Here is a 13,492-nt window from a genome sequence, read left to right as displayed (position 1 = left end):
CTTCGATGCTGCGGTGACGTCACCACGTATGGGAACACCTTCGGTGTGACGAATGTCTGAAGCCCTATACCATCCCGCCAATCTTATTGGCCAAATAGCGCGTGGCACCGCCCAGCATGCGTAAGCATATATATACCTGGTGCCGCGCGCCATTTACCTCAGATTTCATTCCTTCAGTACGAAGCGAATCTTCTGTGCCCTATTATCTCGCGTTCTCAGCGATCATCTACGAGCAGTATACTCCTCTCCGCGGACGCGATGAGTCAACGAAAGGTAGGAGCCGTATGATGGGTTATCACGAGGAGGCACTTATGAGAGGTTCGTTGCAGCCTCTCTACAGGTTCTCTCCTTGATAGCCTATGGCTACAGTAAAATATGCATACACTTCCCCTGTGCACTAACGCCATTAGGAAGTATCCGCGCTCTGGAGTGTATTTCTTAAGTCGTCTAACCCCCACCGTTTCGCTTCTGCGGTCCCCGAGGCCCCGCACGAGGTGTTGGTTAGGGGCGATATGTGCGGCTTGAATATGAATACAGTGATGCACTGGAGTTCCATGTGCTCGCTCTCCCCCAATCGAGCGTGTTAATCAACAGTTTTGCTCTTCAAATGGTGGATTACGGCTCACACAGCCGCCGCGTTTTCGCTAGCGGCTTGGCCCGATGTTATCTTGTTGGATTGAATCCTGCCGTGGATACGCTTCAGGATTATATACAACGAAACGCAGCGAGTTTGACGCACACGCTTTTCTTCATGTTAATATGCCAGGGACTATGCCCTTCACTGAGAGCGCTGTTAGACTGCTAATGCACATCTACCCTCTCACTGCAGTCCCCATACTCTAACTTTGACTGTCTCGCAGCAAGGGCACCTCGAGCGTCATTGAACTGAGCTATCATTCGCGCGCCCCCTCAGACACTCTGCACAATCCAGTCTTCAGAGTTTGAGGGACGGCGCGGAGGCTGGCAAAGATGGCCAGCGTATGACGGTTCACACAGCCGCCGCGTTCTCGCTAGCGCGTGGCCCGATGTTTATCTTGTTGGATTAAATCCTGCCGTGGATACGCTTCAGGATTATACACAACGAAACGCAGCGAATGTGACGCATGCGTTTTTCCTTCATGTTTGCTTAGGACTGTGCCCGCCTCCAGAGAGCGCTGTTGGACTGCTAATGCACATCTAAGCCTCTCACTGCAGTTTCCACACTCTAACATTTGACTGTCTCGCAGCAAAGGCTCCTCGAGCGTCATTTAACGGAGCTATCATTCGCGCGCCCCCTCAGACACTCTGCACAATCCAGTCTTCAGAGTTTGAGGGACGGCGCGGAGGCTGGCAAAGATGGCCAGCGTATGACGGTTCACACAGCCACTGCGTTCTCGCTAGCGGCGTGGCCCGATGTTTATCTTGTTGGATTAAATCCTGCCGTGGATACGCTTCAGGATTATACACAACGAAACGCAGCGAGTTTGATGCATGCGTTTCCTTCATGTTCTCTAACATTGACTGTCTCGCAGCAAAGGCACCTCGAGCGTCATTGAACGGAGCTATCATTCGCGCGCCCCCTCAGACACTCTGCACAATCCAGCCTTCAGAGTTTGAGGGACGGCGCGGAGGCTGGCAAAGATGGCCAGTGTATGACGGCTCGCACAGCTGCTGCGTTCTCGCTAGCAGCGTGGCCCAATGTTTATCTTGTTGGATTAAATCCTGCCGTGGATACGCTTCAGGATTATACACAACGAAACGCAGCGAGTTTGATGCATGCGTTTTCCTTCATGTTCTCTAACATTGACTGTCTCGCAGCAAAGGCACCTCGAGCGTCATTGAACTGAGCTCTCATTCGCGCGCCCCCTCAGACACTCTGCACAATCCAGCCTTCAGAGTTTGAGGGACGGCGCGGAGGCTGGCAAAGATGGCCAGTGTATGACGGCTCACACAGCTGCCGCGTTCTCGCTAGCAGCGTGGCCCAATGTTTATCTTGTTGGATTAAATCCTGCCATGGATACGCTTCAGGATTATACACAACGAAACGCAGCAGAGTTTGACGCATGCGTTTTCCTTAATGCTTGCCAGGGACTGTGCCCTCCAACAGAGAGTGCTGTTGGATTGCTATGCACATCTAACCCTCTCACTGCAGTCCCCACATTCTACATTGTTTGCCTCGCAGCAAACGGTGCTTCGAGCAGCATTGGATTGAGCTGTAATGCCAAACGTTCCCTCAGACACTCTGCGCAATCAGCTTTCAGAATTCGAGGGGCGATTCAAGGGTCCTGCACAGACGACCCATTTATGACGGCTCGCACAGCCGCCGTTTTTCGCTAGCGGCAAAGCCCGATGTTCAATCTGTTGGCCTAATTCCTGCCGTGGACACGTTTCAGGATTATACACAACGAGACGCAACGGCTCTTATACATACACTTCCCCTGTGCACGAACGCCACAAGCTTTTCGTGCCCGGATATTTTAACATGTATGACAGCGTTGCAGGAAGCGGAAATTTTGAGACCGCTAGTATGGTCTCGGCCGTGTGTGAACGCTTGCCCGACATTTCTCTATGGGTGTTATGCACGATTTGTCATGGATACACCATTCAGTTTCAATAAGGCCCGCCTCCTTTCCGCAGAATTCTTTCCACGGTGGCGAAGCCGATGGAAATAGCGGTGCTGCGACAGGAGATGTCAACTCTGCTGAGCAAAGGGGCTATAGAGGAAGTACACCCCTCTCAGATGGAGGCGGGGTTTTTTACAGCCGTCATTTTGTGGTAAAAAAAAAAAAAAAAAACACTGACGGATTACGACCCATTCTGGGTTTACACCATCTGAATCTTGCACTCAGGAAGTTCCTCAGATTCGCTTTAGAGAGCAAAGCGTATCAGTATTTCTCAAAATGCATGGATGGATCTCTGGCCCCGTTGCGGCACCAGGGCGTTCGTGTTTGAACTATTTTAGGCGATTAGCTGGTGTTTAGCGCAATCGCAGACTCAAGCACACTCTCATGGGGATCTTGTGCTGAATCATTTAACAGCCTGGGCTTACGTATGGAATGTTTCACCCCGTTGTCTCCGCATCGGACGATTCCGGTGACACGGCGATGTGTGATGTCGCTTAAAAATATGTATGTCAACCGAATTCTCCTGACTGAATTCTCCTGAACGGAGTCCGGCTGGGGATTTGCGCTTCCCGAGAGACTGTCACGACGGATGCGTCTTTGACCGACTGGGGAGCTGTTTGTCAAGGGAGTTGGCACATAAACAGGTTGAAATTACTGGCTGTTTTTCTGGCTCTCCAGTATTTCTCAAATCTGCTGATCGGCCGTCATGTGCTGCTCAGATCAGACAACACAGCGGTTGTGTCATACCTGAATCATCAGAGAGGATTATTCTCTCGCCCCCTGTGCAGGCTGGCGAAACTAAATTCTATCGATCCGAGCTGTTCATGTCCCCGGACGTTGGACTTTGGAGCGAATTTGCTATCCAGGCAGACTCTGGAGCAAGCGGAGTGGGGATTGCACCCCCAATCGGTGAGTCTCCTATGGCAGATTTTCGGGGAAGCGAAGTGGAATTGTTTGCGTCAAACACGACTGCGCATTACCCGCTTTGGTTCTCCCTATGCCCTCCAGCACCCCTGGGCTTAGATGCATTAGCCCACAACTGGCCCAGGACCAGTTTGTATGCGTTTTCCCCCAATCTGTCTGATTTCGGCGATATTACGCAGAATACGGGTGGACAGGGTGGAACAGCTGCTGCTGGTGGCTCCGCGGTGGCACACACACAGCCGTGGTTTGTGGATCTGATCAATCTGTTAGCGGGCTCTCCATGGGAGATTCCCCTCAGACAGGATTTATTATCACAAGCACAGGGACTGATTTGGCACCCGAGGCCAGATCTATGGAATCTGCGGGCGTGGCCTTTGAGCAGAGTGAGTTCATATGTCCCGGTCTTTCTGCTGAAACTACAGAGACTATACTGAATTCTAGAGCAGCTTCTACGAGACGCTTATATGCTTTCAAGTGGAGACTGTTTACGGCCTGGTGTGAAACTCATAATATGGATCCAGTTTACTGCCCAGTGGCGTCAGTACTGGAGTTCCTTCAGGAACGTTTTTTGGATGGAGTGACACCAGCTACCCTAAGGTTTACGTGGCAGCCATTCAGCTTACCACGAATATATAAATGGTGCCTCAGTGGGCCGTCATCCACTGTTTCTCCTTCATACAGGGTGCGCGACGGCTGAGGCCTTTCCGCCCCGTGCGGGTCCCTTCATGGGTTTTTCCATTGTGTTGCATGGTTTATCAGGGCATCTGTTTGAGCCCTTGGAATTGTTCCGGATAAATCCTGACTTTTACAGCACAGACTCTGTGGAAGTGTTGTTGCGACCAAGGCCTAATTATGTCCCTAGGTCGCATCTATCCCTTTCGCTTTCAGCAGGTGGTCCTGGAGGCTTTTTCTCCTGCTGCGGCGGAGTCTGGGGATCTAAGTCTTTGCCCTGTGAGAGCGTTAAAGACTTATGTGGATCGTACTGCCCCATGGCGTGAGTCTGACCAGCTGTTTGTCTGTTTTGGACATAAGAATAAGGCCATGCAGTTACGAAACAGTGCATGTCCCATTGGCTGGTGCAGGCTATTTCCTTGGCCTATGAGGCGTGCGGGCTCGCTTCGCCCTTAGGAGTAAAAGGTCATTCCACGAGAGCAGTGGCTTCTTCTCAAGCCTTTCTCAGTGGATCTTCTATGGATGATATCTGTGCTGCGGCAGGCTGGTCCTCACCGAGCACTTTTATCAGGTCTTACAGTCTGGATGTGAGGATGGCTTCTGGCTCCCGGGTTCTCTCCGCTTGACCAGATGCTTCCTTGGATCCAAGCTATCAGGTACGTCAGGCGTGATGGTATAGCGTTCCCATACGTGGTGACGTCACCGCAGCATCGAAGTGACCTATGAAAGGGAACATCTCGGTTACGTATGTAACCTTGGTTCCCTGAATAGGGAACGAGATGCTGCGGTTCTGGCCGTGCCGTACCTTGATAGCTTTCTTCTTCGTCATGAAATCTGAGGTAAATGGCGCGCGGCACCAGGTATATATATGCTTACGCATGCTGGGCGGTGCCACGCGCTATTTGGCCAATAAGATTGGCGGGATGGTATAGGGCTTCAGACATTCGTCACACCGAAGGTGTTCCCATACGTGGTGACGTCACCGCAGCATCTCGTTCCCTATTCAGGGAACCAAGGTTACATACGTAACCGAGATGATTTCTCTAAATCTTTTCTGAAGAAAAAACTCATGCTGGGTGTCTTGAGGACAACTAAATTTTGTGGGTGTCTGGGTGAACTTTTAACAGTTCGACACAGTGGATCAACATACTGCACTTTCCAGCACTAGATGGCAGCAGTGCTTTGTGAGGAAGTTATGTGACTTGGCCAAATTTCATCTCTCTCTCTCTCTCTCTCTCTCTCTCTCTCTCTCTCTCTCTCTCTCTCTCTCTCTCTCTCTCTCTCTCTCTCTCTCAACAGGTGCACCAGAGATATAGAAAAATTTCGTCTCAGGCTTTTAAAAGCAACACTAACCCTTATTAAAATACAAAATCTGTATTAAATAATTTTTTCTTCATCATTTTTCTTTACTTGAAATGAAACTTGCTGAATAAAAAAAAACGTTTTGAATGTTAATGTGACCTTAAAATTAATTTGTACATTTATAATATATAAATATATATTTATATAAAGGGTATAGATTATAGATTTATCTCGACTTTAAAAAAAGCCTGTGATTAATCCCAAGAAAGATGTCAGACAATGACTACGATGTCCCACTATGCCATGCACATACGAAGCAGTGGATTAAAGTAGCAGTCAATCTGATTCAGAAGGACACCGTACATGGTTTGAACACTCAGTTTTATCTTTGAAATCTCTTGAGCTCACACAGTCAAGGACTTGAGGAGTTCTAAGCCTGCCGTTTTTATGTAATATTTTAATTTATCTATTCATTATAATCTACTTATCTGATATATTTTTATATAAAGTGGTTACTTCATTATTTCATAAGATGTCCTTGATTATTTTTTATAGTTAATTATTTTGTTTATTGAAAGTCATTTTTTATTTAATACCCCTAGATTACATATGTGACCCTGGAGCACAAAACAAATCGTAAATTGTACGGGTATATTTGTAGCAATAGCCAACAATACATTGTATGGGTGTGACGATTGGAGACCCAGGGAAATACAGGAGACTAGAGATCCAATAGCAGTATGTTTTTATTAAGGGTAATCCAAATCAGAATCAAACAAGCCGGGGTCAAAACCAGAAATCAATCCAAACAAACAAACAAAGAAGGAACAGGAAAGGGAACAGGAACTCAGAAACGAGGAACTCGGAAGACGAGAAAACTGGGTAACGGAAGGAAACATCAGGAAAGGACTCCATGCAGACAACAGGAAAAGACTGGTAAATATAGGGAGGCTAATGACTAATAAGTGAAGACACCTGGTGCAATTACTGTGATGAAGTGACAAGGCTAGTGGGAATTGTAGTGCCTACGGTGAGGTGCCTAAGGGGAAGTGAGCCCACTAGTGGACACCCAGGGAAACAGAGACCAGACAGCGTGACAATGGGTCAAAATGATACATTTTTCTTTTATGACAAAAATAATTCAGATATTAAGTAAAGATCATCTTCCACTAAGATATTTTGTACATTTCTTACTGACAATATATCAAAACTTAATTTTTTATTAGTAATATGCATTGCTAAGAACTTCACTTGGAGAAACTTTGAGGCAATTTTCTCAATATTTAGAAATAGTTGTATCTCGGCCAAATATTATCCAATCCTTAAAAACCAAACATCAACGGAAAGCTTATTAAGATTATATTTAAATATATTTACCCTTATGACTGGTTTTGTGGTCCAGGGTCACATATCTGTACAAATATCTTTTTTTACCTATATTTTCTTCTAAATAAAAATGGTGTGTGTATGGATTTTGTGTAATCTTAGCCCTTGTCCTATTCATAAAACAGCTTATATTAACATAGCAAAAAACTTCAGGAATAATAGAACGGATGATTTATCCATATATGCATATTGTTTCATTAAAAAAAAATCCCCCTTTCCTTCTCCTAATGTAGAAAACAGTCTGATCCAAGAACATGTTGGCAAAATCACACAATCTAAATTATCAATAAAAATTTTTTTATTAACATATATGAAAGTAGTATTATATCTCATTTGCATTTCAGAGAGGAATCTCAAAGAATCTCATTTGTGTCCCACATATGCAATCTAAAGGGCTAAAATAGCTGTATTAATCTGAATTCATAGGGTTTGACAGCACCAGCACGCATCACATGACAGATTCAAGTCTCTTTAGGGGGAAGGGTTTGATACACTGATGCCATGACCTGGATAGAATCTAAATGGCTGTTGGAAAGGGGGTTTGGATGGAAGAAAGTTGATGAAGAGTAGCAGCAGAAGTGTATCTTCATATATGTATATATGTACACATACACACACACACACACACACACACACACACACACACTTGTTCTTAATTGTTTGTCATCCAGAGGACGTCACTAATGGTGTGCATCATTAAACTCGTTGCATGTTTTCCAGAGACCTCGTATTCCTTGGAATGCACTTCTTCTGTGAACAGCTTTTATGTAATCCTCACAGGCTCGAGAGCTGCTCGCTATCATATTTGTTGGTATTGGATGCACTCAGTCATTCAGCTGCCTTTTCTTCTCATTGCATTTGTCATCTCTCTGTTTTAAACACATTGTCTTGTTTGGCGGTGTTTACCTCTACGAGCTCTTTTCTATATCTACACTTCATTTATCATTCACACTTGAGGTCTAACGCATATTCTCTTTCCCTTTGTTATATTTCCTCCACATGCCCTTTTGTAAATTGCTCTGTCTGATGTACACACTCTGTGCTTTTGCCATATCCATTAGTATGTGACTACAGTCTGCCTCAGATCTCTAATCTCCCATCAATCCTTCGCAAGGTGAGAACTCTTCCTCACCTGTCAGTAACATGTCATGTCACAGAGCCGAGACCAGATTGTTGTGACAAAGCTTGACAACCCAGGCTAAAAGCTTCTTTATCATGCCTGCAAAAGCACTGAAGGGAATAATAACGCATGTGCCAGAAAGATTTGGGACTATATTGCGACTGAATTATTCAGTTGGATTAGTTAACATTAGCAGTTTGTCAATAATTCATTCACCAAGAGAAATGTGGTTTCCAGGACAACTTGCATAACATAGTGTTTAGTCCCCTTTGGGCACCTCAGATATTTTTAGTAACAGAGCCGGAGATGCTCACTCACACAATCAAAGAGATGGAAGTTTAAAAATAATAATAATAATAATGAAGGGGACGTGCAGCATACTTAATTTATATTATTAATCATTGAACATAGTAAATCATGTTTAAGATGTCAACTATAAAATCATAACTATTAATTTCTGTAAGAATAGTTCACCCAAAAAACTGAAATTTCATCATCCTATACTCCCTGAAGTAGTTCCAATGAATTATTTTCTTCTGCTGAACATAAAAGAATGTTGTTAACCAAACAGACCACTGTCACTATTGACTTACATATGAAAAAATTACTATGGCGGTCAATGCGGACCATCAGCTGTTTGGTTACACACATTCTTCAGAACATCTTCTGTGTTCAACAGAAAAAATGAAGAAAAAAAAAACTCTTTGAAGGTAGGTAAATGATGACTTCTATTTATGGGTAAACTATGCCTTTAAGGCAGCATTCTTTCACTAACTGCATAACATCAGATCTATGATGCTATGGCAAAATGTTTGCAAATAAATAAAATACAATGTAAGTCAGCTTTAAAAACTAATAATTATGCTTATGTAGCTACTGCATAGCCCATTTAGTGAGCCATTGTATGGTAATAAAGTAATGAAGTTCTTTGCTTCAGAAAAAGTAAATTAATTCCACAAAGTTACACTGTAACGCTTCATAATGAGAGATGAAAATCTGCAGTGTTTGCTAACTTTTGGCTGTGGGTTTATTTGGCATACACAATGTCCATCTTCTGCTTAGGCTACCTGTATACAGTATGACTGATGCCATGAGAGATAGCAGATTAGTGTTCAGTTATTTTCATGGAAACACACGGCTAAAATAGTTCCAGGCAGATCTTGACCATATTAACTTATCATGTTGCCAAATGATATCAGTTTTTTTCAATGGTTGCAGCTTACAACAGCAACCAAACCCCACAAAGACACTGAATAAGCAAATAAATATAGTAAACAACAAGATACAAATTACTAATCACTTCGGTGTTTTTGCCACAAAATTACGATTTATTGTGTATGGAAAGCACACACTCTGTTTCTCCCGCTCTCTCTCTTTGCCACCGCTGCTATTTTTTTATTTTATCAGTAAACAGCAACTTACAGTGGGCTATTTCGTATGCAGCCTTTGATTGTATGTTTTCAGTAACTATTTCTGTAGGTTACATCATTACACCAGTAGGTGGCGACTGTGTTTATGAATGACTCATTGAATCATTTACTCAAGGATTCATTCTGAACACGCACGAGTTGGTTCTGTTTTGACTTTATTTATGGCTTATAGCTATTTTCATTGGAAATAGTGGCTGGCCTTGTGTTCAACAGGTAAGTAATATTATCCTCTTGTTTAATGAACCATCGTATAAAAACTAGATACATTAGATAGGTACAGTCGTGGCCAAAAGTTTTGAGAATTACATAAATATTGGAAATTGGAAAAGTTGCTGCTTAAGGTTTTATAATAGCAATTTGCATATACTCCAGAATGTTATGAAGAGTGACCAGATGAATTGCATAGTCCTTCTTTGCCATGAAAATTAACTTAATCCCCAAAAAACCTTTCCACTGCATTTCATTGCTGTCAGTAAAGGACCTGCTGAGATCATTTCAGTAATCGTCTTGTTAACTCAAGTGAGAATGTTGACGAGCACAAGGCTGGAGATCATTATGTCAGGCTGATTGGGTTAGAATGGCAGACTTGACATGTTAAAAGGAGGGTGATGCTTGAAATCATTGTTCTTCCATTGTTAACCATGGTGACCTGCAAAGAAACGCGTGCAGCCATCATTGCGTTGCATAAAAATGGCCTCACAGGCAAGGATATTGTGGCTACTAAGATTGCACCTAAATCAACAATTTATAGGATCATCAAGAACTTCAAGGAAAGAGGTTCAATTCTTGTAAAGAAGTCTTCAGGGCGTCCAAGAAAGTCCAGCAAGCCCCAGGATCGTCTCCTAAAGAGGATTCAGCTGCGGGATCGGAGTGCCACCAGTGCAGAGCTTGCTCAGGAATGGCAGCAGGCAGGTGTGAGCGCATCTGCACGCACAGTGAGGCCAAGACTTTTGGAAGATGGCCTGGTGTCAAGAAGGGCAGCAAAGAAGCCACTTCTCTCCAAAAAAAACATCAGGGACAGATTTATCTTCTGCAGAAAGTATAGTGAATGGACTGCTGAGGACTGGGGCAAAGTCATATTCTCCGATGAAGCCCCTTTCCGATTGTTTTGGGCATCTGGAAAAAGGCTTGTCCGGAGAAGAAAAGGTGAGCACTACCATCAGTCCTGTGTCATGCCAACAGTAAAGCATCCTGACACCATTCATGTGTGGGGTTGCTTCTCAACCAAGGGAGTGGGCTCACTCACAATTCTGCCCAAAAACACAGCCATTAATAAAGAATGGTACCAAAACACCCTCCAACAGCAACTTCTTCCAACAATCAAACAACAGTTTGGGGAAGAACAATGCATTTTCCAGCACGATGGAGCACCGTGCCATAAGGCGAAAGTGATAAACAAAAACCCACTAATTCTGACAAACTCCAAGAAGTGATTATGAAAGAATGGGTTGCTATCAGTCAGGATTTGGCCCAGAAGTTGATTGAGAGCATACCCAGTCGAATTGCAGAGGTCCTGAAAAAGAAGGGCCAACACTGCAAATACTGACTCTTTGCATAAATGTCATGTAATTGTCGATAAAAGCCTTTGAAACATATGAAGTGCTTGTAATTATATTTCAGTACATCACAGAAACAACTGGAACAAAGATCTAAAAGCAGTTTAGCAGCAAACTTTTTGAAAACTAATATTTATGTAATTCTCAAAACTTTTGGCCACGACTGTACATTTGTGCTCAAATTTGAAATGTGAAATTCTGAATATTTTCAGAACAACAGCACTTTTGATTGTGTGTGCTGCTGAATTGTTTCACTCAAGTCAAAGGAAAACATTTGAAATGTTCTGCCTTAACCTAATTATTTATAAGGCTAAGATGTTATTATACTATTTAATGTAAGTTTTAGACTATTGTTTTATTAGTTTAAACTAGATTTCATTACATTATTGGTGTAACTGAGACATTATTTGCCCCCCACACTTGCACTTTTCTTTGGCATTATGGGGGAGTGCTGTGTTGCCTCATTAACTGGAATGTCAGAGACAGTCACTCTTATCTTTGTTTATTGGTGACAGGATATGCAATTGACAGACACTTTCGTCCTGCAAAGCCAATCAACTCGCCCTTGCCTGAACTTCTCAAGGTCGAAGCTGTATCCCATTCATTTTCTTTCTGAGTTTAAACTGTCATCATTCACCATTCCTCTGTTCAGAGTCTCAAAGAACATCCTGACTCATTATACAGGCCCACTGGAGGATGGTCTCACCTCTACTGCTCTTAAAGTACCAGATAAACCCTTCAGTCACCCTTCCCCTTCCTTTTTCCTGTATCTTCATCCTCGTTTTGCCTTCACAGAGGTATGTGGTGAATTATTTTCTCTTAATCCAGTCTTTTTTGTTGTATATGGTCTGAGGTTTAAGGCGTTTCTTCTTTTGGCCAATGATCCGTGTCATATTTTCACAGAAAACTGAGAAACTCAGCAGAGCGAAGCTCCTTCTTTCTGACAGTGACTTCTGTCAGAGTGTCAAATGTGTGCCTCTTAAACTGACTGACAGCAGATCCACTCCCTTGGCCACTGCTTTCTTGACTATGACTCACACATACATGATTTCTTCTCCACAACCTTCAACATCACTGATACTCACTGTAGGTTATTCGGGTAAATCATCCTTAAATCAAGAGAAAACAACTACACTTATGGCAGCTCAAGGACTAAGTCACAGTCAGATCTAAACTGACTCTTTTTTTTTTTTGGCTGCTTAGCAGAATGTGAAAATGTCCTTTGATGGATCCATGATATATGAGCGTGCAAACTATTTTATATTCAAACCAAAGACAGCATACTCTAAGTTTAAATTTATATTTGATTTAATGTAAATCATCCCTAAGATTGTTTCATCTTAGGTTTAACATATATATTTGATTATAGATAAATCATCCTTAAGATTGCTTTAAATTGAACACATTCAGTTACAGTATATACAACCATTTCTAAAACTGCAATTAACAAGGCCTCATTAATGAATGTTATAAAACAACTTGATAATTTTGACATTTAGTAATATGTACAACCAGCCAGTAATTATAGCTAAATAAACCAGAACATGAAACATTTTTATTATTATTTTATTTAACATTGTTTAAACAATTAAATTATGGTGGCAACTAATCATCTTGACCTTTCACATTTTTTCTTTGCACAAACTATGTTACTGTGAACCAGTGTTATTTTGGTATCATTGATCTACTAGGGTGAATTCAGGAAAGAAAAAGGGGGCCACTTTTTGTAAAATGTATAATTTAGATAGATGTTTTGTTTTTCTTTTCTTTTTTACTTTTGTTAACTTTAAGGTCCAGCTATAATATTTACATTTGAATACATTTCATATAGTGTATTTGGAAGATATATACCAATAAACATTTTGAGGTCATGTACTCCAGACAAAAATTGGGCCATCCCTTAATTATCAAAAAGGAATCTTAATAATCTTATTTAAAAACTAATTTTTAATTAACATATATTATCAGACAAATATATTTAATAAATCCAAAAATATATAACCCACATCTTATGATTAAAATAAAACATGTAAATCTTAATTCATTTGTGAAATTCCAAACAACTGAAAGAACACATTTTATTAAATCTTAATATCATAATATTCAGAAATCTGAATATTGATAAAAAGAACACTAAACAAAAAAAGTCTAAACAAATTAATAAGAGGAACATTTAAAATGGTAACCATATGTGAAAATGTTTCTGTCTGTTCTATAAAACCCTTTGAATAACTTTTTATATGTGTCCATATTTTAAAGCTTTATTAATGAACTTCCTTTCTATTCTCTTTCCTTTCTTCCATCTCTGACTTGAATTTCCTGACTGCTGACTATTTCTGTTTTCTAAAAAAGTGAATTATAAATGTCAAATATAAAATAGTTTTTAAGTTTTAGTTATTTTAATACATCAACTTAAACTTAACAAGCATGTTTATTTTATCTCATTTAATATTAATTTCAAAGTAATTTTTGAATTTTCTAATGGCAAGTTCACTACAG

At 41.7% G+C, this 13,492-nt stretch overlaps 1 protein-coding gene across 1 annotated transcript in view; it reads left to right on the top strand.

Annotated features, from left to right (window-relative positions):
* The first annotated feature begins 11,560 nt into the window (after positions 1–11,560).
* Positions 11,561–13,492, top strand: part of LOC132095288 (mannosyl-oligosaccharide 1,2-alpha-mannosidase IB-like) — a 100,583-nt gene continuing 98,651 nt past the window's right edge. Inside the window, exon 1 of the mRNA XM_059500127.1 lies at positions 11,561–11,790. The gene's annotated coding sequence lies outside the window, so the exon portion shown is untranslated. The remainder of the gene's footprint in view (positions 11,791–13,492) is intronic.

This window comes from Carassius carassius, chromosome 19, assembly GCF_963082965.1.
Source record: "Carassius carassius chromosome 19, fCarCar2.1, whole genome shotgun sequence".
NCBI classification, from domain to species: domain Eukaryota; kingdom Metazoa; phylum Chordata; class Actinopteri; order Cypriniformes; family Cyprinidae; genus Carassius; species Carassius carassius.
The sequence above is the reverse complement of the archived record's forward strand: the minus strand, read 5'-3'. Positions and strand labels throughout refer to the sequence as shown.